Raw genomic sequence first — 26,725 nt, forward strand, 5'->3', positions numbered from 1 at the left:
GAAGACTTTCAAGTCATTTCCACCGTCTTTTGCAGCTTCTTTAACCTGTGGTAAACGCTTATTCTTTACTGCTTCTTTTATAGTGTAGCATCTCCACTTCTCTCAAATTCGCTTCCTTACAGGACGAAATTCTGGCTGGAAGCTTGTCTAATGCAGCAACATGTATTCATCTGCTAATTCTCCTACCCTTCTCAATTCCTGAAATTTCTGTTCCTCCACGTGAATTTTTATCATCTCTGAAAGTGAAGTTTTCAACTCCGTCAGCAGAATATTCTCCATTAGATTCTCATAGGTCGTACCTATCTTTAAAGCAAGCATCCATCCACCAAAATGCCTATGTTTAATTCTTTCAAACTCAAGATAAGTCTGACCTGTTTACTTCTTTATCTTTCTGTACTACTATCTATATCTTATTTGGAACCAATTCGTGAACACTTAAAATAGCTTGTCAGAATCTCTTGACCCCTCATCTGACACTGGAGAAAATACCTCACTCGCCCTGCCTCGCAGTTTAGTCCGAACTAGCATTACCCATAAATCCTTGTACCACTGCAAATGCCTAGCCAATTTTTAAATGAAATAAAGAAGGCCTCATCATCTTTCTCATTAAAATGTTGCAGAGCTTAGTGATAGTTGCATTTACCATTTCCTTCAATTTTAATCTCCATCATGTTAATGTGACTTCGCTGGCTAAATCACAACATTTCAAGTTCCAGTTCTCTTCCTTTTTTCTCAGAAAAGAACATTCTCTCTCTTTGTCCCTCCATTCTCTCTCTCTTTTCTCAGCTAAGAACCCTCTCTTTCTCTCTTTTTTCCTTTCTCTCCCTTCTCTCTTGTTTTCTTTTTCTTCTCTCTCTCCCTTTGCTTATCATTATAATCCCTCAATTGTAATTTAAGTTTTTTTTTCTCACTCTACTGCACATCTCTCTTTCTCTGATGCTCCTTCGAGTTTCAGAAATTCCCTGACAATTTCAGCTTTACTTTGGTCCTTGGTTAAACGTCTTCGCTAATTCTAAACGTTTAGCCTTTATCTTTCCTTCTAAACTTTCTTGACAAATTTTAGAATCATCTTCAACCACCCCCCCGCCCCCCACTTAACATTTTTTACAGCCAGTTCTCTCACTTTTAATTTATCAAACCACAAGTCATCGAAATTAAACAAGTTGTCTCACTGACGTTTTGTTTAAAGATCTTGGACACGAATGTGCAAATGTTAAATATACTGTGTTTTCTTTTTATACCTCAAATCTATTCAAATCTCTCCAAATCGCAGATTGGATCTGCATAAACCTGTTCAATTTCTGGATGAAAGCTCTCAGGCTGTTAAAACACAGGGTTAACTCCACCCTCATTTAAACCAGACTCACAGAAACATTTCCCCTCATGCCGTAATCTGTTAAATTTCGAGAGGCAATGATCCAATTACAGTGGTCACTATTTAAAGTAAAATTTACAATTTTTAAAATTTAAATTGAACAGAATAATACAAAATAATGAAACGAGCAATTATATACAACTTCCTTCGGTTAAGCAATATTTTACCTTCCACTCTACAATACTGGTCTGATGAAACAAAAAAACCCAAATTATGATTTACAAAAAAAGAATTATCACGTTTCAAAACAAGTCAGCTTTGCCGATTCTGCTTTGTAGACTTTCCTCTGTAGATTTTCCTCTAGGTCGGCTTTAATGTCCTGCTGTGGAAACCTCTGAAGACACGTACCTTTCAGAAAGCTCTTCAGTTCGCTGTCTACCATTGTGGACGTCCTCGGCCGTTCTCCCCCTAAATGTTCAAAATACCCGGTTTTATACCTCAAAACACCGGTTCATTTCATTGACTTTGATGAAATCAAATATTTCAAACTCAAATTGATTTCAGTGTGGTGGGGAATAATTTAAAATGATTGGCCGAATTTGAATTGTTTTTTTTCCTTGGCAACTCAGCCTCACAGTCAAATGTTACCTTTTAACTTCTTTCAGAATACTTTGTGCCAGCTTCCAGTCACTCTTAATAGTAACATATACCTCTACATCTTCATAACAATATCTATTATCTGCCTTGCATAGCTTTCCATAAATTTCTTCAACTTAGTAACTCCACAACATAGTCTTTTCTATTCCAAAAAAAGACCCATTTTCTCATATCTTTCTTCGACCGAAATCCTTCTTTCCAGTTTTCATTCCAATTACTTAGGATGTTACTGGTATTCTTCAACAAAGTATTGCATTGTGTGTGAGATGAAAGAATGAGATGTAATCACATTCCCATATGAAGGAGTAAGTGTCCAAAGTTTCCACGTTTCCTGATATCAAAAAATGTAAAAAATCTCCTTTATTCTTGGATTGGGAAAGTGAACAAATGAACAGAAGTAATTTAATGAAATTTACTGGGGTTACTGAAGATCAAACATTTACTTTTCTCCTGAGAGTTTAAATTCAGCTTTGTTTCAAGTCTGAGTTGCATACATTTTTATCAATATGCATTCATCATCGGTGACAAATCCAAAAAGGAACTGGAAATGCTCAATGATTTTGTCAGTATCTGTTGTGAGAAAGCAGATTCAACATAGCGCAGAAGAATGGGTCTTCATTGTTTTCTTTTCGACAATAGTGTTCAGCGATGTGCCAGTTAGGTGCATTAGTCAGGCATAAATGCAGAATAATAGAGTAGTGGAATACTCTGAGAAGGTTCAGCGTGGACGTGCTGAGTGAAATGGCTTTTATCCCCACTGTAAGTAATCTATGATTCTAAAATGCCTTCATAAAAGGGCGGTCAGTGCCAGAATCAAGATTGTCTCCGAACATGCTCAGGGCATACCGAAGTGGGAGGGTAAACAGACAGCGGTCATGGTTCACATTGATACCAATAACATAGCTAAGAAGAGTGAAAGGTTGAAAGATTCTGCAAACGAAGTTCGGGGAGTTAGAAGTGAGTATAAACGCAGGATCTCCAGCATTGTATTCTTGGGGTTACTCCCCGTGCACCTGGAGACAAAGAGGAGGAAGATACTCGAGTTGAATATATGGCAAAGAGCTAGTTTGTGAGGACTGTTTCTGATTCTTGGTTTCTTCCGATCTCTTCCAGGACAAATGGAAACTGTACAAAAAAAGGAAAGTGTGTACTTTAACAGGAGGGGCCTCAACATCCTGGAAGGGAGGTGTTATCGTGCAACTCGGGTAGATTGAAGCTAATAGTACATGAGCCAGGGAACCAAACCAGCATGTCAGAAACTAAGCAGAAAGTAAGATTTGTGAAATAAACAGGCAGAGTCAGTTTAATGACCACGCTGAGGGAAGAAATCATAACAATTTAAAAAATGTGAATTGAAGTTTGGAGTAAATGATTGGTTCATTCACCATTATCGGGGATCAATAAATAAGAATGAAGAGCCTGTGCACAAAAGTATTAAAAGAGAAAGACAAATCAACAGATCATCGGTAAAAATCTTTTAACTAAATGTTAAAAGGAGATCAAATCATATTATCAAGTCCACCTTGAGTTGGAAACAATTATTAAAACATATGCCAACTTTTCTACACATTGTAAAAACAGTTTCAAAAATTGTTCTTAGAGCATCATGGATCTTATAGCTGCTCCTGGGATTGCAGGCAGTTAAATATTTAATGTAGTCTTTTTTGCAATTGATATCATAGTTTATTCGTTTAACTTTTTTTATTTTGTTTTATTAACATTCAAAAACGAACAAAAAAACAAAAACACTCATGATTTTCTTTCAAACGAACATGTTTTAAACATTTTTTAAGGGTGGTTTACAAAAAAGAAGGAAAAGTCTACTTTTAAAAACGTTTCTTTTATTACACTGCAAAATTTATTTTACTGTTTTGTAAAATTAATCTTTTTTAAAAAATAAGGAGGAATTTACCTTCTTTCTGGAGAGTCCTACATATTTCCAGCTCTGAAGAAGAATATTTCCTTCTCAGAATTTATTGAAGAGGAATATTTTTATTCAGTTAATTAGCTAAATGGTTGCTTTCGTTTAATTTTTCGATGTTTGATACGTGTATGTGTATTTTTTCATTTTTAACGTTATTGTCTGTAGTTAATGAAAGTTAACAGAAAGTGTCAATAAAAAGTCCTGTTTTTAGGCATAATATTATTAAGGTCACATATAAGGGACAGAAAGGATGGCTGGAAGGTTTAGAAAAAATATATATTATTCAGAAAATCAGTCATATAAATGTGTGGCTGTCAGGAAAGATAAGAAGGTAGTTCAAAATTCTCCGGTGGCTATTCCTCTATCAAAATGATTTTCAGCTATTCGAATAGCTGAAGATTATTTTATCTCTGTGGAAAATGGAAGAGCAATCAATTATTGGACTCTTGGAATGATTCTAATTTTCGGCAGTGTTTGAGATGATTTAGTAGAATTATTTCTTCAGTGAACTTTTCAATTGGGCATCTAAAGGAGATTCTGTGGCAGTGACTGTTAATTTAGGATGTTTGTTGCTTTCCCTGTGTGAGGATTAAGAATGTCTCGAAATATTTCAAGCACGATGTTAAAGGTGTGATTGAGTAGCCAAATATTAGTCTCGATATTGTCAGGAATGACATGCTTTTGGAAAAGATTAAAATAGCACAGAGTGAACTTAAGAGATGAGGTAGAGTATTAAAAATAAAACCTTCAAAGCAATACTATCTGATTTACTCCTAATGCCAAATCATCTGGGAAGGAACAAAGTGTTAAAGGAGAAACATCAAAGGCTGAAGAGTTATTGTGTTGTTAAGGTATTTAGATTTTTGGAAAATTGGAATCTACTTTAGAATAAAAATGACTGTTTCAGAAAGGATTGCTCTAATCTAAACTGGAAAGTCACGAATATCTTAGCAGGGAGATTTGCTTCTTCTATATAGGGAGACTTTATGTTGATAGAGATGACAAGGACGTTAATCCAAGAAGCATTACAAATGGTAGGATGGATGGAGAAATTTATGAATGTGATGAGAGCACGTCAATTAGAAAAGAAAAAAAACGAATGTATCAAGAGTATACGGTAATTCTGAAGCATTTATTTCAATGTAAGGGATCTTACAGGGAAGGCTGATGAACTCAGGACATTTTTATGAACATGGAATTGGGACATCGTATGTGTTACAGAAAATTGGTTGAAAGATGTTCAAGTCGATAATGTATTGCTGGGAAACACAGCAGGTCAGGCAGCATCCGAGGAGCAGGGAAATCGACGTTTTGGGCAAAAGCTCTTCATCAGCCCATTCCTGATGAGGGGCTTTTGCCCAAAACGTTGATTTTCCTGGTCTTCGGATGCTGCCCGACCTGCTGTGCTTTCCCAACACCAAACTCTCGACTCTAATCTCCCACATCTGCAGTCCTCACTTGCGCCTGAGAGATGTTCAAGACTGGCAAGTCAATGTTCCAGGTGTTAAGTGTCATGGAATGGATGGAAAAAGACACGTGAAGGGCAGGGATGGGACGGTCTGCCCTTTTTAATTAAGGATTGCATGATTGCTGTAACTGGGGAAGATATTTCTGAAACTTTATCCAGTTAAAATATGCAGGTAGCATTAACAATAAGAAAATAATGTTCACTTTGAACAGATTGCACTAAATGCTCATTTGTGACAAACCGTCCAGGTAAAATATAGTGGTCAAAATTAAAAATATGAAACGGAAGAGCACGTTGATTGTATTGTACCATATGCTCTCCAACAAGAAATAAATTGAGAAACAAACATGTAGGGAGATATATGCAAGCTTAATAAGGTTGTAACAATGGGTTATTTTAATTTTCTAAAAAATGATTGGGACTATCACATTGTTAAACGGTTGGATGGTGAAGAATTTGTCACATACGTTCACGAAAACTTTCTTCATCAATATCCGAATGATTCCAACAGAGAAGGAGCAAAACTAGGCCTTCTTTTGTGCAAGAGGCAGGGCAAGTGTCTGAAGGCAACGTGAGGGAATATTTTGGGTATTGCAATCAAAACTTTATTAGTTTCATTAATGATTTTTTTTAATTGGAGTACCATACATTTTAATGGCATAGGACAATGATTTACCAAGTTTGATTGGAGTAGACCGTCAGCAGGTAAAACGATGTCTCACAAGTGGGAGGTGTTCAACAATGTGACGCCGGGAGTTGAGAGGCATATTGTTTCTGTTAGAGTGAAGGATAACGCTGGTAAAGTTAAAGAACAATGGACAACTACAGTTATTGAGCTATTATTCAAGAATCAACGAAAACCTTTCTTTAGGTATAGACAACTTCATTCAAGTTAATCTCTTAGTCAATATAAAGAGTGTGGGGCATCATTTTGAGAGAAATCAGGAAATCAAAAAGGAGATATGAGTTAGTATGGGCAGATAAGGTTAAGGATAATCCAAAGATCTTGTGCAACTACATTAACAGCAAGAGGGTAAGTACAGAGAGGGTAAGGCCTCTCGAAGATAATGAAGGATTTCGACGTTTTCAACCCAGGAGACGGGGAATAAAATCATCCCATTCCTGGTGCATCAGACAGCAGCAAACACACATTATTGCCTGTCCCTCACATACATTCAGCTTGAACGCTATCTGCTATTTGTCAGTCTATTGACCCATTTGGTCAAGATCATTTTGTATTCTTAGAAAACGTTCTTCACTATCCACTATGCCACCAGTTTTGGTGTCATCTGCAAACTTACAAACCATGCCTGCGACTTTCTCAGGAAAATCATTTACATAAACGACTAACAATGGAAACCCAGAACCAACCTCTGTGGAACACTGGTGAGCACAAACATCCAGCCAAAAGAGCAACTGCCCACTGTTACTCTCTGTTTCTTGACATTGCAACAATTGAAAGTGCTGGAGAGAAACCCAGCAGTTCAGGCAGCATCAGAGCAGAGAAAAATAGAATTAAATCTTTTTGAGTCCAACAAAACTTGTTCAGAACAGGTTCATATAATACTCGATATGTTAACTCTGTTTCTCTGCCCAGATCCTGTTGCATTTCTATTATTTTGCATTTGTATTTGAGAGTTCCACTATCTCTAATAGTTTGATTTTTCTTGATTGGTCTGGATGTTGACCCCGGTTATATGCACAATATGCTCCATTCCTGTTACCATTACTTGTGCCAGTGATACATGTATTACACTGGAGTCTGATTCTTCTTAACGTTCTGAAAATAAATGTGCAGATCTCATCAAAGTGATTTTGGTTTAAAAGGCATTTTAGAGACAGCTACAACTGATGTAAAAATAGGAATAGTTTATTAATTATGACATTGTCTGCGCATTTTGTGTCTAATTTTGACTCTCTGAAGGAGGGGGAGAGTATCTAGTTTCAACAATGACCCTGACTCAACTAACCCTCGAGCTGAACTGTCCTGTGCAGGTGGACAGCTGGCCACATCCCCTTGGTTACACGAGTTTTTTTTAAAAAATACTTGAAAGCCTTCTTCCCGAGGCATTATCATGAATCCAAAGGACGCCAATGGAGCATTTAAAATTGAGACATGTTGGAACCTTGGTTCGTTTAGAACCTCTCTGAAAACAATTCAAGGACAACATAAACTTGTAAAGAGACCGCCTGGGTGACAGCTCCCCCGATATATAATTGAATTATCAATATCCAAAGATGCCTTTGGTTTTCAAAATACCCAAAAATAGTGGTTCATACTTTAAAATGCGCATGTACATTCGTTTACTATAAACATGCAAATGTGCACAACTAAATCCGGATTCAGTGTGTGGTACTCCCATTATTGAGTGCCTCCGCTTGTCACTCAAGTCTCAACAATGCATTGGCAATCATATTTTCAAGACCTGCCCCGTACACAGTCTTCTAATTGAATGGCAGTAACAGCAAGCTCCAGCTCAACAGTCCAGCGGTTTTGTCCTTAAATTTCTCCAAAAACTTCAGTGGGTTATGCTCAGTGTATATGGTTGTCTCAGATACGTTGCTGGTAATATAAACACTGAAACATTGTAGTGCCAGCACAAAACTTGGAGAATTTCCCAATAAGTCTCCACGTCTTGTTTTCATCTTCCTGCAAGTGGGCAGCACCGATACCCACATCACTCACATTTAAGTCCACCTTGAATGGTTTTACATAATCAGGTGTGTCTGATTGTGGGGCAGTGGCTAATACATATTTCATGCCATGAAATGCCTTTTGACAGTTCTCTGTCCACTGAAGGTTCTTCCCTTTCTTTAACAATTCAGTGACAGGAGCAGTCACTAAGCGAAAATGAGGCACAAACATTCGGTAATATCCACTCAGTCGCAGGAACTGATCATTTTGTCGACGGTATGGGAAATTCCCCAATTACCTAAACGTTTACATCTCATGGCACCGTTTATCTATGTCTAAAAACATGGCGCAGGATGGTGACTTTTGCTTTGGCAAATTCACTTTTCTCTATGTTAACCACCAAGCCTGCCTTCCAAATTCAATCAAACAAGTCTGATAAATGTTGTAAGTGTTCCGTCCATGAGTAACGAGAAATCACCATGTCATCAATGTATACCACAGGTTTGGATAATCTGGGAACTTATTGGTTAGTCTCTGAAATGTGGCCGGCACGTTTTTCATACCAAATATAAGTTGCTTGTCCCACATTTTCAACACAGTCTTCCAACCGTGGAACTGTGTATACATCAACCATTTTAACTGCATTGACGTTATGATAGTCCGCATATAATAGTTGGGTACTATTTGGCTTTGGCACCATGATTATGGTGAGTTCCAGTCATTGTAACACATCCTGATATTGTTATCTTAGAGCATGCGTTCAATCACCTTAGTCATAACAGTATTTCCTATAGCTACATTATGCACAATTAGGTACTTCCAAGTTAATATCTGCGTATCTCCGCATGTGATAGTAATAACTATTTCTGGTCATTTCAATTTTTTTCTCAGGAAGGTAACTCAATAATTAGTGAGTGGCACGGTGGCACAGTGGTTAGCACTGCTGCCTCACAGCGCCAGAGACCCGGGTTCAATTCCCGCCTCAGGTGACTGACTGTGTGGAGTTTGCACGTTCTCCCCGTGTCTGCGTGGGTTTCCTCCGGGTGCTCCGGTTTCCTCCCACAGTCCAAAGATGTGCAGGTCAGGTGAATTGGCTATGCTAAATTGCCCGTAGTGTTAGGTAAGGGGTAGATGTAGGTTTATGGGTGGGTTGCACTTTGGCAGGGTGGTGTGGACTTGTTGGGCCGAAGGGTCTGTTTCCACACTGTAAGTAATCTCAGTAATCTGAACCTACACCAACTTTAGAGGATTATGTCTGTAAGGATGTTACATAGTCAATAACAGTATTTCCTATAGCAACATTATGCACAATTAGGTGAGTACTTCCAAGTTAATATCTGCGTATCTCCGCATGTGATAGTAATAACTCTTTCTGGTCATTTCAATTTTTTTCTCAGGAAGGTAACTCAATAATTAGTCCATTTTTAGACAACTACCTCATTTTCCATTTTAAGTTGAGGAATGTCTGATTCAGAATCATCTGAACTTGGTTCTTCCTTCTGTGTCGTAATCATTAACACCTTCTCTTCTGGCTTTCCTTTTCTATCAAAGTACATTTGGAACATTCCCACATGACACACGCTGTGAGATTTCCTTCTGCCTGGAATCCCTATCAAGTAACTCTGTAAATATCTTTTGTATTTGATAAGGTCCACTAAACCTTGCTTTTCAAGGTTAAAAATCACACAACACCAGGTTATAGTCCAATAGGTTTAATTGGAAGCACACTAGCTTTCGGAGCGACGCTCATTCATCAGGTGATCACCAAATCATTGCTTTTCAAGGTTATCCTATCACTGGAAGTAACAATAATACATTATCCCCGATACCATAATAGCAAATGTTTGATTTCCTGCTTTATTGCATGTTGCAATACTTTTAAATGCTGTTTAGCCAACTCCCCAGTGCTATTAAACGTTCCCTAAAATTTGAGACCTAGTCCAAATGTGTGGCCTTTGAATTCTGATTTTCTATTTTCTCCTTAATCAATTTTCATGGTCCTCTCACTTAATGCCCAGAAACTAATTCAAATTGATGGAATTTGCTCTGGGTTAATTTGGTGCACCCTGATCGCATAAAGCACAAATGGAATTCCCTTACCCGAATCATCGGGATAACCCTGACCATATACCCTCAAAATGGTCTTTAATGTTTAATATCACCTTTCTATCGGTCCCAGCAACTTTGGATGGCATGCAGTAAATTTGAATTGCTTAATTCCTGTAACATTTTAGCGAATAATTTGGGTGTGAAGTTTGAACCTTGATCTCACTTTATCTCTATCGGTAGTCCATATCTATTTTTAAAAAAAGATTAATTCCTCTGCAAATCTTTTAGCTGTGTTATTGCATCTTGGAATGGCCTCTGGAAATCTAGTCGATGCATTCATTATTTTTTGACAAACACTGGTGGCCACCTTTTTGTTTGAGTTCGGGGACCTAGCCAACCAATTATGACTCTTGTAAAAGATTCCTCAAATACTGGAATAGTTAAGAAAGTTGCAGGGTTTACTATTGCTTGTGGATTTCCAATTACCTGACATGTATGGCACGTCTGGCAAAATTCAACTACAGCATGTTGCAGTCCAGGCCAGTAAAATGTATTTCAGCCTGTCTTTTCCTCAATCCTGTGTGACCACTAGGTAGTGGCTCATGTCCCATTCGCTTCACCTCCTTTCTGTACCCCATTGGCAATACCATTTGATGAACCTCAGCCCAACTATAATCTCCTTGAATACGTGATCGTCTCCATTTCTACATTTGGACATAATTTTTAAGGCAATAACACTCAGGAATACATTAAACATTCCTAACGTATATGCTTTTTGATACAACTTTAAAATTTTATCTTTCTGATGTAACTCAATTAGTTTAGCTGAGCTAAAATATTTGCATGATCACCTGTTTGCTCCTGTTTTGTCTCAATTATTTGATGGAACAAAGACTCTGTTAATGCCAGTTAAGCTTCCTTAACTTTACATTTTTGATCTCTCGTGTTTGAACTGGTGACATTGGGACCTTGTTACCCCACAATCAGGAAAGCTTCCACGATAAGACCCCTGCATTGCTTCAGTGGCCTGTGCCTCCACTGGCTTTTCAACGAGTATGCTCCTACTGGTGAATCAGCTATATTATTCACAAGGACAAATTGTATTCCTGGAGCTGAGAGTTTGTCCAATCTTCCGACCAGAATTTCCCCGCACCTTTCTGGGCACTCTATCTTTGCTTACCATAATTTTGCACTTTTTCTCTCTCGGTGAATTTCCTTTAGCAGTACCTTTTCTGGAAATAGTCCTTCAGGAGTACATCTCTCCTTATCCTTCAGCATCACAGTCTGAGAGGATCATGTGTCCCTTAAGATTGCATCCTCTTACCTGCCCTATGTGAATAAACTTACCCTTTGCAGGTATATTTTCTAAACAGATCTAGCACTTCCTCCTCAACAAACCTCCAATCAGCTTGTACACTCTGATGCAGCGTTCCAACTTCCACTGTGCTTTCTGCTACCACTCCAACAAAACTCCCACGCTAATTCTTTTTTTTGCATCTTTGTTTTTTTCCGAACCCACCAACAAAGTGATTTCATATGACCTAATTTGTTTCAGTGAAAACGCCAGAGCTTTTTAACTTCTTTGTCTCCTTTAAATATTTCCTTTTCTACCCTGTGATAAGTTATCATTATGATCTTCACCAAGCTATACCTTTCCATTTCCACGTGAAAAATTCTCTTTGCCCCAGTTACTCCTTGTGCGAAGGGCCTTAGTTTTTTTTTATTTTATTTTTTTTTGAGCGGGAGCAGCGTCGAAGTAAAAGAGAACCCGGGAGACTACAGCAAAGGTAATACAGTTTGTTTTAAAATTGCTTACCTGTAGCAGGCAGCGGTGTTTTTTCCCCTCTCTCTCCACAGAAAGAGCGGGAGCTGCAGAGGAAGTGACGGCGAGCAGAGGGGCAGCCGGGAAGGAAAAGTGAGTATATAAGTCCGGAAGGCGGACACCAACGGTCATTTGAGCGGGAGCAGCGTCGAAGTAAAAGAGAACCCGGGAGACTACAGCAAAGGTAATACAGTTTGTTTTAAAATTGCTTACCTGTAGCAGGCAGCGGTGTTTTTTTTCCCCTCTCTCTCCACAGAAAGAGCGGGAGCTGCAGAGGAAGTGACGGCGAGCAGAGGGGCAGCCGGGAAGGAAAAGTGAGTATATAAGTCCGGAAGGCGGACACCAACGGTCATTTGAGCGGGAGCAGCGTCGAAGTAAAAGAGAACCCGGGAGACTACAGCAAAGGTAATACAGTTTGTTTTAAAATTGCTTACCTGTAGCAGGCAGCGGTGTTTTTTTCCCCTCTCTCTCCACAGAAAGAGCGGGAGCTGCAGAGGAAGTGACGGCGAGCAGAGGGGCAGCCGGGAAGGAAAAGTGAGTATATAAGTCCGGAAGGCGGACACCAACGGTCATTTGAGCGGGAGCAGCGTCGAAGTAAAAGAGAACCCGGGAGACTACAGCAAAGGTAATACAGTTTGTTTTAAAATTGCTTACCTGTAGCAGGCAGCGGTGTTTTTTTTCCCCTCTCTCTCCACAGAAAGAGCGGGAGCTGCAGAGGAAGTGACGGCGAGCAGAGGGGCAGCCGGGAAGGAAAAGTGAGTATATAAGTCCGGAAGGCGGACACCAACGGTCATTTGAGCGGGAGCAGCGTCGAAGTAAAAGAGAACCCGGGAGACTACAGCAAAGGTAATACAGTTTGTTTTAAAATTGCTTACCTGTAGCAGGCAGCGGTGTTTTTTTTCCCCTCTCTCTCCACAGAAAGAGCGGGAGCTGCAGAGGAAGTGACGGCGAGCAGAGGGGCAGCCGGGAAGGAAAAGTGAGTATATAAGTCCGGAAGGCGGACACCAACGGTCATTTGAGCGGGAGCAGCGTCGAAGTAAAAGAGAACCCGGGAGACTACAGCAAAGGTAATACAGTTTGTTTTAAAATTGCTTACCTGTAGCAGGCAGCGGTGTTTTTTTTCCCCTCTCTCTCCACAGAAAGAGCGGGAGCTGCAGAGGAAGTGACGGCGAGCAGAGGGGCAGCCGGGAAGGAAAAGTGAGTATATAAGTCCGGAAGGCGGACACCAACGGTCATTTGAGCGGGAGCAGCGTCGAAGTAAAAGAGAACCCGGGAGACTACAGCAAAGGTAATACAGTTTGTTTTAAAATTGCTTACCTGTAGCAGGCAGCGGTGTTTTTTTTCCCCTCTCTCTCCACAGAAAGAGCGGGAGCTGCAGAGGAAGTGACGGCGAGCAGAGGGGCAGCCGGGAAGGAAAAGTGAGTATATAAGTCCGGAAGGCGGACACCAACGGTCATTTGAGCGGGAGCAGCGTCGAAGTAAAAGAGAACCCGGGAGACTACAGCAAAGGTAATACAGTTTGTTTTAAAATTGCTTACCTGTAGCAGGCAGCGGTGTTTTTTTTCCGCTCTCTCTCCACAGAAAGAGCGGGAGCTGCAGAGGAAGTGACGGCGAGCAGAGGGGCAGCCGGGAAGGAAAAGTGAGTATATAAGTCCGGAAGGCGGACACCAACGGTCATTTGAGCGGGAGCAGCGTCGAAGTAAAAGAGAACCCGGGAGACTACAGCAAAGGTAATACAGTTTGTTTTAAAATTGCTTACCTGTAGCAGGCAGCGGTGTTTTTTTTCCCCTCTCTCTCCACAGAAAGAGCGGGAGCTGCAGAGGAAGTGACGGCGAGCAGAGGGGCAGCCGGGAAGGAAAAGTGAGTATATAAGTCCGGAAGGCGGATAAACCCGAGATTCTACACCTGTAGTATCTCCCACCCGCCCTCCTCCTCTAACCTTCTTAACTACTGTTTTATTTTCTTTTAAGGTAAGAATTTTTATTTCTTTACTGGGGACTAGTTAAAAAATTACTTCGTGTTTTTTTTTTGTGTGTATACATCAAGTCCTTACGGTAAAAAAAAACTATAGCAGAGAGGTATCAGTAGGTATTCTAACTCATACTTGTACAAAGTAAGTAATTAACTAACTAACTAAGCAGAGATGGCTGGGCAGGTGATTTGCTGTTGCTGTATGATGTGGGAGCTGGCTGATCCCATTGTGAACGGCAGTGACCACATCTGCAGCAAGTGTTGGTTGCTGGAAGAACTCCGGATCAGAGTTGATGATCTGGAATCTGAGCTTGAAACACTGCGGCATATCCGGGAGGGGGAGAGTTACCTGGACGCTTTGTTTCAGGAGGCAGTCACACCTGGGAGATTAATTAATTCCCACTCAGCTAGTGATCAGGCACAAAAGAGTGTGACTGTAAGTGAGGCAGGTAGGGGGAACCAGAGTTCAGGAGTGGAGGAGCCTCAGCCCTTGACCTTGTCCAACAGGTACGAGATTCTTGCTCCCTGTTCGGATGAGGAAAAGGGCTCTGGACAGGATGAGCCAACTGACCAAGGCACCATGGTGCAGAAGGCCATTCAAGAGGGGGGAGCTAATAGACAGGTAGTGGTTATAGGGGATTCTATAGTTAGGGGGACAGATAGTATCCTTTGCAAGCCGGATCGGGAGTCTCGCATGGTGTGTTGCCTGCCCGGTGCCAGGGTGCGAGACATCTCTGACCGGCTTGAAAGGATATTGGAGCGGGAGGGGGAGGATCCAGTTGTTGTGGTCCACGTTGGTACCAACAACATAGGCAAGACGAGGGTGGAGGACCTGTTTGGGCATTACGAAGCACTAGACAGGAAATTGAAGCACAGGTCCTCAAGGGTCATAATCTCCGGATTACTGCCCGAGCCACGTGCCAATTGGCATAGGGACAAGAAAATTAGGCAAGTAAACACGTGGCTAAGGGATTGGTGTGGGAAAGAGGGATTCCACTTCATGGGGCATTGGCATCAGTTTTGGAACAGGGGGGATCTGTACCGTTGGGACGGTCTCCACCTGAACCGATCAGGTACCAATGTTCTGGCGAAGAGGATAAATAGGGTGGTCAGTAGGACTTTAAACTTCTGAGTTGGGGGGAAGGGAAAGTGAAAGCGACAGGGAGTATGGAGGTAAATGGAAAGATAAGCAGCAGGATAGCATGTTTCCAGGCGGATTTAAAATTGAGGCAGACTGAGAATGCAGAAAAAAGCAAGGATAACTTAGGACATATGACTTACAACATCCCTAATAAGGAAGTTAGCATTAAGGCACTTTACCTGAATGCTCGTAGCATTCATAACAAAGCCGATGAATTAATGGCACAGATAATAGTGAATGATTATGATGTAGTAGGCATTACAGAGACTTGGTTACAGGGGGGTCAGGACTGGCAGTTAAACCTCCATGGTTTTTCAACTTATCGAAAAGACAGAGGTGGGCAGAGGGGGTGGGGTTGCCTTGTTAGTTAAAAACAAAATTAAATCTATGGTATTGAATGACATAGCGTTGGATGATGTGGAGTCTGTGTGGGTGGAATTGAGGAACCACAAAGGCAAAAAAACCATAATTGGAGTTGTGTACAGACCTCCTAACAGTGGTCAGGACCAGGGACGCAACATGTACCGGGAAATAGAGAAGGCATGTCAGAAAGGCAAGGTTACATTGATCATGGGTGACTTCAATATGCAGGTGGACTGGGTAAATAATGTTGCTAGTGGATCTAAAGAAAGGGAATTCATGGAATGCTTACAGAATGGCTTTTTGGAACAGCTTGTCATGGAGCCCACAAGAGAGCAGGCTATTCTGGACCTAGTGCTTTGCAATGAACCAGACTCTATAAAAGATCTTAAAGTAAGGGAACCCTTAGGAAGTAGCGACCATAATATGGTAGAGTTCAGTCTGGAGTTTGAAAGGGAGAAGACAAAATCTGATGTAATGGTGTTACAGTTGAATAAAGGTAATTGAGGGCATGAGAGAGGAACTGACTAAAATAGACTGGAAGCAGAGGCTAACCAGGAAGACACTAGAGCAAAAATGGCAGGAGTTTGTAGGTATAATTGAGGACACTGTACAGAGGTTCATTCCCAAGAAAAGAAAGATTAACCGGGGAGGGATTAGACAACCTTGGCTGACAAAGGAAGTCAGGAAATGTATTAAAGAAAAAGAGAGATCCTATAAAGTGGCTAAGAACAGTGGGAAATCAGAAGATTGGGAAGGATACAAAAGCAAACAGAAGATAACAAAGAGTAATAAGAAATGAGAGGATCAAATATGAAGGTAGGCTAGCCAGTAATATTAGAAATAATAGTAAAAGTTTCTTTCAGTACATAAGAAACAAACGACAGGCAAAAGTAGACATTGGGACACTTCAAACTGATGCAGGGAGCCTAGTGATGGGAGATAAGGAAATAGCAGGAGAACTTAACAAGTACTTTGCGTCAGTTTTCACAGTGGAAGACATGAGTAATATCCCAAAAATTAAAGGGTGTCACGGGGCTGAGTTGAGTATGGTTGCCATTACGAAAGAGATAGTGCTAGAAAAGTTAAAAAGTCTTAAAATTGATAAATCTCCTGGCCCCGATGGGATACACCCTAGAGTTCTGAGAGAGGTTGCTGAGGAAATAGCAGAGGCACTGGTTGGGATCTTTCAAGAGTCACTGGAGTCAGGAAAGGTCCCGGATGATTGGAAGATGGCTGTAGTAACCCCCTTGTTCAAGAAAGGATCAAGGCAAAAGATGGAAAATTATAGGCCAATCAGCTTAACCTCGGTTGTTGGTAAAATTCTAGAATCCATCATTAAGGATGAGGTTTCTAAATTCTTGGAAGAGCAGAGTCTGATTAGAACAAGTCAACGTGGACTTAGTAAAGGGAGGTCATGCCTGACAAACCTGTTGGAATTTTTTGAAGAGGTAACAAGTAGGTTAGACCAGGGGAACCCAGTGGATGTGGTCTATCTGGACTTTCAAAAGGCCTTTGTTAAGGTGCCACACGGGAGGCTGCTGAGCAAGGTGAGGGCCCATGGTGTTCGAGGTGAGCTGCTGGGATGGATTGAGGATTGGCTATCTAACAGAAGGCAGAGTTGGGATAAAAGGTTCTTTTTCAGAATGGCAGCCGGTGACGAGCGGTGTCCCGCAGGGTTCGGTGCTGGGGCCACAGCTGTTCGCATTATATATTAATGATTTGGATGAGGGAACCGGGGGCATTCTAGCGAAGTTTGCCGATGATACAAAGTTAGGTAGACAGGCAGGTAGTACTGAGGAAGTGGGGAGGCTACAGAAGGATCTAGACAGGTTGGGAGAGTGGTCCAGGAAATGGCTGATGGAATTTAACGTGAGCAAGTGCGAGGTCTTGCACTTTGGCAAAAAGAATATAGGAATGGACTACTTTCTAAATGGTGAGAAACTTAATAAAGCCAAAGCACAAAGGGATCTGGGAGTGCTAGTCGAGGATTCTCTAAAGGTAAACATGCAGGTTGAGTCTGTGATTAAGAAAGCGAATGCAATGTTGTCTCTTATCTCAAGAGGGTTGGAATATAAAAGCAGAGATGTACTACTAAGACTCTATAAAGCTCTGGTTAGGCCCCATTTGGAGTACTGTGTCCAGTTTTGGTCCCCACACCTCAGGAAGGACATACTGGCACTGGAACGTGTCCAGCGGAGATTCACACGGATGATCCCTGGAATGACAGGTCTAGCATATGAGGAACGGCTGAGGATACTGGGATTGTATTCGTTGGAGTTTAGAAGATTAAGGGGAGATCTAATAGAGACGTACAAAATAATACATGGCTTTGAAAAGGTGGATGCTAGAAAATTGTTTCTGTTAGGCGAGGAGACTAGGACCCGTGGACACAGCCTTAGAATTAGAGGGGGTCATTTCAGAACGGAAATGCGGAGACATTTCTTCAGCCAGAGAGTGGTGGGCCTGTGGAATTCATTGCCACGGAGTGCAGTGGAAGCCGGGACGCTAAATGTCTTCAAGGCCGAGATTGATGGGTTCTTGTTGTCTAGAGGAATTAAGGGCTACGGGGAGAACGCTGGCAAGTGGAGCTGAAATGCGCATCAGCCATGATTGAATGGCGGAGTGGACTCGATGGGCCGAATGGCCTTACTTCCACTCCTATGTCTTATGTCTTATGTCTAAATCTGACGCAAAAATAAAACTTACAGGTTATGAGGTTAGAAGAGCAGAAGAAGGAAGAGAACATTCAGTTTCAACAGTGGCCCTGATTCAACTAACCCCCAAACCGAACCAACATATCCAGCTAGAGAGCTGACCTCATCCTCTTGATTATACATGTCGTCTTTGAGTCTTGAAAGCCTACTGACTGAGGCATTCCCTGCTAGGTATAAATAAAAGGGACCCAATAAACATTTCAAAATTCAGGCATATATTTTTCATTGATCGTTTAGACCCTCTGTGGCAAAAGAAAGATCAAGGACATCGTAACCTTGTAAAGGTACCAGCTTTATGACAACATCCTGCATTTAACTTTGGACTGAATTTTTAAAAACGTCAGTCTTATTTATTTGAAGCCATTAAAGTGTTTGTGATTTTATATAAAACAGTGATGAAGCACATGCTCTGTTGAATTAACAAAATTGCCTTATTAGAGCAATGAGAAGAATGCCCAGACAGATGCACACTTCCTGTGTATGGTCAGGGCAAATATGTCCACTGTAATCTACTGGTTGGCACCAGATTGTAGTCGAGGAGGGATCAGCACGTTAAACACATCTAGATTGTGGTTTATGGTGGTGGGAGTTTCAGGCAGTTACAGCATCGCAAACAGGCAACACAGCAAAATCATCTAGCCTGCAATAAGAAAACATCCATCATTCTCTCTCACAACTAACTTCACTAGAGCAATTGGTAATGGGAGATGTGACCAATAGCCAACGATACCAACGTTCAATTCAGGCCAGTTGTTATTGTGAACTGAAGGTACCATACTGAAAGGAGTTAACTGGATCTGTTTGTTCAGTGACTGTAATTGATGACAATCTCCATGGATCCTAATTGTGTCACTGGATGTTTTCCCGCTCCTATTAGTAAGGGGCTTCTTCAATGCTTTGTTGCATTGTAGCAGCAGATGCATCACCTGCAACACTAACAGGGATCAGCAGCTGCAGAGACAGGGAGACGAGAGATCAGAATCTGAGAATAGGCGGCAAGTTCCAGCAATGTATAAGAATCTGAGAACAGTAGACTGGAATGCTGTAACAATGGACAGGAGTTTAACCGTTGGTCTTTTGTGCCTTTCCTCGTCTTGGATGCCATTCCCATATCGGATACTCGGTGTACTGTTGATTATCCAGGCAGGTTACTATCCCTTTCTCGCTATTGTTGGTGTTCCTGGTAAGTCTCCCCATCTATATCCATTTATTAAGCCCATAAGCCATGGTGAAATTCATTGCTATTTCTGTTATCTATATTTTGCAAAGACGAAAATTATTGTCTTCAGTTTCAAATGCAAATTCTTATCATTACCCACAAATTTCAGAATCACCCACACCTCCGGCCTCACAAATATCTGAGAACAAGGCTGTTCATAATCCCAATGTACCTTGTTGCCCTGAATTCATTTATGTCGCACTATTCTGTCCATCACTAAACCTGTCCATGACCAGCTCGATTATACCACCAGTCCCCATCTTCTGTCAATGCTGATGCTTAGTAAACCAAAACCTAAGCCTTGGTAAAATTCTGACTTTATGTTTCCAAATCTCCCGTAAGCACTCCCTCAGTTGCAAATATTTCGATAACAACCTTGTTTTTGTCTCTAAACGTAACTTCATGACAAGGGCACTCTGTCAGAGTAGTAAAGTCGCAAGAAACGTACCTCAGAGGCACAGGTTGTTACACATAAAGGCACTGTTTCACATCCTGCCACATATGATATCAGAACATATACTCATATGCCCGATTTGGGAATAAAAGCGAGTTTCAATAATAACAACCATAACATCACACAGCATTTTATCTATAATTTTATCTATTTCACTGATTTTGTTTGGTAAAGACGTCTAGCATTATAATGTGGTCTGACGCAGATCCACAGCAATCTGCTTGGCTCTATACTGCTTGAAAGAATGACCTCACAGTAAAAGACACTTGGTGATGGCCAACAAATGCTGCTCTTGCCAGTGATGCAGACATCCCATGCAATAACAACTTTAAAGGTTAAATAAAACAAAGAATGATGCTATTGATCAAAAACAAAAATAACGAGAATTGCCAGAGAAACTGAACAGCATTGGCAGCTTTGGGACGAGAGAAAAACCGAATTGGCACTTCGAGTCCAATGACCATACATCAGAACTGAATGTCGCTTGAAAATAGTTTAAGGTTAGTGACAGGTGCGCCTGTTTTGAAGGAGAGAAGGAGTGAGTTGAATAGATGTAGAAATAGAGAGATAGACAGAATGAAGCATAAAAAGGGATTGTTGATGATCAGCTGGAATGGAAATATAAACGAGATTAATCGTACTTATATTTCTCCTGTTCCATAATACTGAAAATCCTGCCTATTTAGGGTATACATCAAAGTCCCTGTTTAAAGTGGTGTATGTCCCTTTGTCCCGCTTCACTGAGTGTGATCATTCTTCTTTTATTCATTAATGGATGCTGAGACAGTATTTTATTCCCTTTCCTCATTGTCCTTGAGAAGGTGTTGTTGATATGTCTTCCTGATTCACTGCAGTCCGTGGGCTGTAAGAAGTCAGTGCTAAGTACGGTCCGGTTTCATTTCTTTGAGAGTTTGTAGTGAGTGATATAACTGGGCGGCTGGCTTGGCCATTTCAAAGGCAGTTGAGAGTCAAATGCATCGCTGGAGTCACGTGTAAGCCCGACCAGCGGAAGGTGGTAAATTCTATTCACTGGAGGACATTAAATTGCGAGGTCGGATTTTTTGACAATTGACAATGGTTTCATAGCTTCATTTGATTTTATTGAATTCAAATTCCACCATTTGCCGTGGTGGGATTCGATTCCCGGTGGGGATCAGCACCTGGGTCCCTGGATTAGTAAACTGGAAATAATACCACGGTGGCATTGCCTTCCCAGCATCTCCAACCATCGGCACTGGTAATAGTGATATTGCTGTAGGTTTGGCAGTACTTGAAGCACAGAAGTTCGCGAGGTTAAGGAATGATTTTGCAAAACACTCCATCCTTCTTAATTTTTCATTTTTTAGAAGTTTAGTGGATCGGAAGATCCCTTTGCGAAAATGAGCGGAGTATCTTTGGTCATGAGTCACGAACAGAATTCATACCAGGCAGCAAGTAATCATCACAGTAAATTGGATACTGTCCTTCATTACTAAATGATTCAAGTATAGGAGTGTAGACACCTTCCTGCAGTGCTAGAGTGTTGTTCAGAAAGTACTTGGGGCACTGTGTACAGATTATCACTCCTTTGTAAGGAATGATCACCTTGCCACAGACAGCCAGTTTAAAGGGGTTTCTCCTGACTAATTATGATGGTATCATGAGGAAACCGTGAAGGAAATAATCAGTATCACTACAAAAACAAAGTTGATTGTATTACAACTTGAGGGCTATGGACCAACACTCATTATTTTCAAACCAGAACATTTATAGTGTTATTTAAAACATGCGTTTTTTGCAATATATAGGCAAATATACAGGAAGGAAACAATTAGAAGGATATGGGGAAAGTGCAGGGAAATGAGGTTAGCATGGATGGACATATTGGCCAGCATAGAGAAGTTTGGGCTGAACGGCCTGTCTCCGTTCTGTCGTACTCTATGACTCTATGAAAACATACTTACCTGAGTGGAGCCTCGTGTTCGTTGAGAGACAGCTTCAGGCTCTCAATGAATTGGCACTACCTCAATATGCAGTTGGTGTGTGACCCTACTGAACGTCATGATGTTCACAAATCTGTAAGCAGCCACACTCTGAAAGAGTTCGGCATTCCGATCAGCCTCTGACGTCCACACAGAACACTACCCTGTCTTCTCAAAGATGGGCGTTGCCTCCTTGAGGCACAAACCATCCGCTGCCCCTCCTCATTGTTAGCAAACCATGGTATTGTTAATGTAACACGTGTGTACCATTAGCAATGGAGCCAGGAGAAGAAACATGGAGCAGTCTGTCTGTGCAGTCTATGCTTCATTGATTTGTCATGTTGGAGCATCAATGACATCCTCTTATGTGTTACAGTCTGGAGGGGCTGATGGTCGCTTATCTTCATGCATTAGTGTTTCAAGGGGCTGAATGTCCTCCTCCTGGTCCCAGAGAAAAGGTTCACGGACATTATTGGGCGACCCTTGGTTCCTGCTTACCAGCGTGATGTACTGACTGGATTCATTATCTTCCTGTGTAATAGTAGACAGGCAGGCAGCTGGAAGAACACAGCAAGCCAGGCAATATTGAGTTCTTCAATTTCAAGTAACCTCCCTTCCAATCCGCCAACTCCCTTCCCAGCCCCTCCCCTCCGTTCCATTCCGCTGATCAACCCTTCTTCCATCTACCAGCCGGATTCAGTCTTTCCATCGTCCAACCCAGTGGTACCCCTTTACCTGTGTTCCCCTATCCCGACCTCACCATGTGGCCGCCTCATCTCTCGCCCTACATGTTTACCTGTAGCTCCCTTACCGCTACCCCCAGTCCTGAAGAAGAGTTATACCCAAGGCGTTGTCTCCTCCGCCTGCTGATGCCGCCTGGCTTGTTGTAACCTTTAGCTTCCTGCCTGTCTACTTTGGATTCCAACATTTGCAGATTTGTTTTCAAACTCTCTTCCAGTGTAGTAGGCCGGAGAAAGCGAATGGGCTGTGTCTCTTCTTATCCAATAGTTTTGATGACCCAACGGCTTCCTCATATTCCTCTGAAACCAGCTTGAGATGCTGCATGAGCTTCTTTTTTTTTACCATGGAAATGTGCAGAATCGGTTCGCACTGTTACGTGAACGTTGCTGACACTTCAACAGCTGAAACTTAAATGTTGTCTAGGATTGATACTTTAGCAACTGATGAGGTGACACAATTTCTGAACATTGTGTGATCTTCACAGAACATCCCCATTCTGATATATGATGGAGAGAAAGACATTGATGAAGGAGCTGAAGTTGCTTGTGTCGAGAAAGTTTCCCAGAGGACTCCGCACAAAGATATCCAGGGACTGAGAGGATTGATGTCCACCTACCACACTGTATTCAGAAAGACACAACCAGTGCGGAGTTTACACCTGATTCCCATTAAGTTCAATCTTGTTCAGACGCCTGAACACCTTGATCATTCAAATCCTGCCGTCATGTTAGGGCAAAGTCACTCTGACGCTGCGTTCATATCTTTTGTTCATGTCAATAGGTCAGGATATAGGTGTGGGGCGTGTTTCCTTCTCTCAGAGAGTAATGACTGTTGGGGTCTCTCTATCCCAGACCGCTACATCGATTCTCCTGCCCCCCCCCCCTCGCTGCTGCCTGACCTGTTGTGCTTTTCCAGTACCACACGTTTCGACGTCTACTGCCCGCCCTAGTCAATCTTCCTGGTCGCGTTATCAAAGAACTGTTAGAAATTCGTCAGGCGTGAACTTCCACTCACAAGCCGTGCTTACTATTCCTAATCAATCCTTGTTTTCCAAATCCATGTGCATCTTATCCCTCACAATATTCTCAAGTAATTTACCTTACACAGATGTTGAGCTCACTGGTCAATAGTTCCCAGGCTTTATTGTTCAGTCCTTATTGAATAAGAGTACAATCTGTGTTATCCTTCAGTCTTCCAGGAACTCACCTGTGGTAACTGATGATCAAAATTATCAGCCAGGGCTGCCGCAAATTATTCTCTTGCAGCGTCCTTGGATATATCTGGTAAGGACTGTGAAATCTATCCAATATCAAACATTCTAGTACATCAAATACCTCCTCTACTGTCATATGGACTTCCCTTAAGATATCACCCCTAACTTCCCCAAATTCCCAAGTATTCATGTCTTTCTCCACGGGAAACACAGAGGAGAAAGATTTTTTGAGGACATCGCCCACCTCTTATGATTCCACACATTCATGTCCACATTGTTCTTTTAGGGGTTCTATTCTCTTGCTAGTTAATATTTTTCCTTTAATATACTGGAAGTGCCTGTTTAGATTTATCCTGATCTTCTCAGCTAAGGCTACCTCATGTCCCCTTTTCAGCCCTCCTGATTTCCTTCTTCAGTAATCTCCTGTATCCTTTGTATATCTCCAGGCTTTCCCTTGATCCCAGTTGCCTGGACCTGAGCCATGCCTCCACATTTTTTCTGGTGGAAGCCTCAATATCTCTTGTCTGCCAGGGTTCCTCATTCCTATCAGCTTTCCTTTCACAGGAACACAGAGATCTTGAATTCCAACTGTCTCACTTTTAAGGCCTCCTACTTGGCGGAGGTCCATTTGCCTGCAAACAGACTACTCCATTCAACCCCTTCGAACTGCTGTCTAATTCCATCAAAATACATCATTCCCAATTTAGAACGTAAATCTGAGCAGCAATTTTTTCCCCTCTCCATAACTATTTAAAATTAATATAACTATAATCAATGGTACCAGAGTGTACATCTACTGTCATCTTAATCAACTGTCTTGCCCTATTGATTAAGAGTAGGTCAAATTTTGCCCCTTCCCGATTCCGACCTTCTATATACTGCTGGAGGAAACAATCTTGACGTATTTCATGGATTCAATCCCATCAAATACCTTAACGCTCTGGCAGTCCCAGTCTGTGCTATAAAATTTAAAACTGTTGGAATCTATTATACAGCGTGTGATATTTGATATTTAGAAATTTACAGCCACAATGGAGAGAATCCGTATATATTTCTGACAGATATCTAACTAGATGTGCTATTAGTTGTTAGACCCCACCTACCAACCCCTGAGAAAAGGAACAGGAAGTGACTTCACCGCAGAAAATAACATCACCACAGGAAATGACATCAACAATCCAAAGAAAACGAAATATACAAATAGAAAGCAGGAAGTTTTAGCATTGCTTCGCCTGAGGTCCACTGAAGATTTAACCTAGTAGGGTAGTGAAACGTCTGGAAATGAACGTTCCAGATCAGAGAGCAAACCTGAATCCATTGTGTATAGTGTTGGTGACCCAATCTGAGAAAGAATATACTGACTACAAAAACGTGCAATGGACATTCTCCAGATTAATGCCACAGACTGCGAGGAAACTCGGCCTATGTTCTCCAGAGTTTAAAGGAATGAGAGGTGGGTCACAGTGACATTTAGAAAATTCACAAAATAGGGTAAGATTAGGGAGAATCCCCAGATATTCGGAAAGTGTGTCTAGCAGAAAAAAAACAAGTGAAGAGGTAGGAGTCATTCGTGAATTGCCAAGTTGCATCCAAATCAACTCAGTGATAGGAGACAGAGGGTAGTGGTTGAAGGCTGTTAGTGTGACTGGAGACCAGTGTCCAATGGTGTATAACAGTGATCAATGCTGTGTCCCTTATTATTTGTGATTTGTGATTAGTTGCTGATGTTGGACTGGGGAGGACAAACCGAAATATCACATAACTCCAGGTTATAGTCCAACAGGTTTATTCAGACGCACGAGCTATGAAAGTGCACAACCACCTGATTATGAAGCAGTGCTTCGAAGCTAGTGCCTCCGAATACACCTGTTGGACTATAACCTGGTGTTGTGTGAGTTATAACTTTATTATTTGTGGTACTCATAAATAATGCAGCTGTGAATGCAAACATTATTTGCGTTTGCTACATACATTGGCCGGGTGGTTTGCAGTGAGAAGGAAGGCCTTATGTTACAGGAAGATACAGATATAATGGAATGTAACCCTGATAAATATGAGGTGATGCACTTTGGAAGAAGGAACCAGACAGGGGAGTACTCAATGAATGGCAGCACACGAGGGAGCTCAGAGGGTGCTTCTCCACACATCCCTGAATGTGACTAAACAGGTTAATACATAATTTGAGAAAGCATCGGAGACGTAAACATAACCTTTATTCATCAAGTCATAGTTTAAAAGAGCTATGTGGAACTTTGGATTGACCAAGATGGAATACTGTGTGTAGTTCTGGGAACCACATTCGGGAAGGTTCTGATTGTCATGGAGGGGTCTCAGAGGACATTCACCAGGATGCTCCCAGGGATAAAGCATATCGACTATAGAGAGAGGCTGGATAAGCTCGGGTTGTTTAATTTGGAGGAGAGAAGGCTCAGTGGGCCATGATTCAGAAGAATAGGATTCCGAGGGACATGGACAAGGTGGATAGACAGCAGCTTTTCCTTTTGGTCAAAGGGCCAAGAACAATGGAGTACATTTTAAAGTGAAGGTTTGGAGATTTGGAGAGGAACTGAGGATTGTTTTTCATCCAGTGGGTGTTGGTGTCAGGAATGCCCTTCCTGAGAGAGATGTTGTCATGGTAACTTCACAACCATTGGAAAATACACGGCTGTGAACTTGAAATGCCATAAGATTCACGGCTACGGATCTTGTGTCGGAAAGTGGGGCTAATGTAGACCGTGCTGTACTTCTGATGGTACAAAGTCTGTGGAACTTAAGCTGCAATTTTGTTTCCCTCTGTGCAGCCCTCCGAGGTCAGTGCAGGGCAGTGAGATCTGAAACCAGAAGTCAATACTGGGAATGGCATTGGCACACTGACCATTGTATATAGACCCAGCAAGTGGGGACCTCTAACAATGAAAAAGGATCTGGACCTCCCTGTACACCAGTCACTGTGGATATAGAAGGTTAATCATTGAGTAGCTTCATCTAGAAATTCATAGGTTTCTGAAGAGTATATTAACAAGGGTTTTAAGATTGAACTTGTAATATCTTCTGAAACTATGTCACTGGCAAAATTAT

This window comes from Chiloscyllium punctatum, chromosome 4 (assembly GCF_047496795.1).
Source record: "Chiloscyllium punctatum isolate Juve2018m chromosome 4, sChiPun1.3, whole genome shotgun sequence".
In the NCBI taxonomy this organism is placed as follows: Eukaryota; Metazoa; Chordata; class Chondrichthyes; order Orectolobiformes; family Hemiscylliidae; genus Chiloscyllium; species Chiloscyllium punctatum.